At 38.1% G+C, this 2,170-nt stretch overlaps 1 pseudogene; it reads right to left on the bottom strand.

Annotated features, from left to right (window-relative positions):
* Positions 1-462: 462 nt before the first annotated feature.
* Positions 463-1,554, bottom strand: LOC101835505 (annotated as a pseudogene).
* Between the last annotated feature and the right edge of the window lie 616 nt (positions 1,555-2,170).

Below are 2,170 nucleotides of genomic sequence, written 5' to 3'. Positions count from 1 at the left end.
CTGGAAATGGAGGGCAATTGGAAGGTGATGTGCAAATCTAGTGCAGTGGAAACTGCGGGAGTCTATTAAGATGACCCTGATGAGGACTCTTGGTAATTGTGGATACACAGTCTCAACTGGCTATCTCTTGTCATGCAAGGTTTCCAGTGTTGGGACTGGGTTGCATTCAGTTAAATTACTGGCAATGTGTCCCATGAAATCGCCAAACAACACAGGCTGCTGCTAAAGGATTGCTCTCCCCAAGCAGACAGTAGGGCTTCATTGGTGAGAAAAATGCCCACACAACTCGGTGAACATGGAGAAGTAGAGCTGGTGCCTACATCAAGCTCTCATTCCTATACTTTATGTAGACTCTATGTATACAATGACGACAAAGAATCAATGGAAACACACTGGGGATCATATGCAGACAGTAACTTACATTCTTCTTCATATAACCAACTTGACATACTTAAACAATGCTTAATCCTTATTAAGCAAACTTTTTGCATATATTGCCTTCTCTTTATCTTTCTGAGCCCTTATCATTTGTTTAACTTTAAGCAATTCTGCCTGGACAGCTTTATCTCCCGGGCTATCTTCTGTGCCTCCATAAGACCGGCTAATGCTGGATCACATTCTTTCCATCTTTGCTATTTTTGCATTTTGAAGCATAGTGCTTTGGTGTTAGACAGGTCCATTTCAAAGGCCTTCAGACAACTGTCAATTGCTCTTCCAATTTGACGTCTTGAATTTGCAAGCACCAACATTTGGTATAAACTTAAGGCTATATGTTGCAGTCTGGATGTATCTGCTTTCTCAAAAATAGCCCTTGAACTACCCATGTCTTCAAACCTTTGTATATTTTTAATAAACATCTCCAAATTTGAGATTTGGAAAGGTGTTAAGTCTCCTGTTATTAATAAAATTTATCTACATCTTTTAAACCTGTATCTGCATCCTTGAGGAAAATTGAATGACTATCACCTGGGCCATATTTGGGGAATATTCCCCAGTTATCCCCTTCTGTCAATTCTCCACATTCAGCAATAAGGGTTTGGCAGTTTTTTCATCATTCACTTCTGCATTGTCAAGCATCCTGGCCACACCTAGTCCTTTAATTTCTTGTTTAAATGTGACATGTTTCCTATCCAAATTCAGAGTTGGAACTGTTGGGACAAAGAACTGAGAAGCATTTTTATTGTGGTCTGCATTTGCCATGCTCAACAAACACTCCAGATCAGGCTTATGATGAAAACTTCGTCTTAAACTTTTTATCACAAATGCTTTCTCCTCCTGTGCCCTTCTGATTTTAGAAGTCTTAACCATGAATCATAAACTTCTTAATAATTTGGTAGAAAGGATATCCTTTAAAGTGGAGAGGTTTCCCAGTTGTAGATCCAGTGTCCTTTCTCTGGTACACAATGCATGAAAATGCTCTGCAGTTTTGGAAACAATATTTGCAAATGTTTAAAAAATGATTCAGCTAATTTGCTCTTGGCTAATGTTCATGTCAAAGAAGACCTGTGGGTCCTTTGGATCATAAGTCATAGATGGCTGGGACAGGGGTAACATCTTTGATGCAGGAGCTGAGAAACAGCATGTGGGCACCTCAAATGTAAGAGGGGATTCAAGAATCTCTTTTCAATAAAAGAAAAAAAGTCAGAGGGAATGGCAGACACCAAGCACCAAGGAAATATGGCCTTCTAAATACAGCACAATATAAACTAACAGAGACTATGACTGTATACACAATCCTGTACAGGTCTGGGCCAGATGCAATCTCAGTGCTGAGGTGAAAAGCAGACATAGCCCCATCCCTAACTCAAAAAGTGTCTTCAACTGGTAACTGGTGATAAATTAAAAATTAGTTTTCTCCAAAGGAGTTTATAAATCATTCTTAAGGATAGACCCCATGTTCAGCAGTACACAGTCAACACAAAATGAACTCAGTGGGATTTTCAGGTTCCTGTCTCACATTACTCTGTGAAGGCATAATTTTTATTACATCAAGGTCCTCTCTCTCATATATATATATATATATATATATATATATATATATTCTTTTGTGTTTTGTGGGATTTCTGCATATATTAACATGTGTGCCTCCATGTTTATATGCTTATTGTGCTTTTTTGGATATTTTTCTTCTGTTTTGTCCTATTCCAGTTTATTTTTATCTTGTTTTATT

The sequence above is a fragment of the Mesocricetus auratus genome, unplaced genomic scaffold (genome assembly GCF_017639785.1).
Source record: "Mesocricetus auratus isolate SY011 unplaced genomic scaffold, BCM_Maur_2.0 Super-Scaffold_100691, whole genome shotgun sequence".
Taxonomy (NCBI): Eukaryota; Metazoa; Chordata; class Mammalia; order Rodentia; family Cricetidae; genus Mesocricetus; species Mesocricetus auratus.
This window is presented reverse-complemented; position numbering and strand designations above follow the sequence as displayed.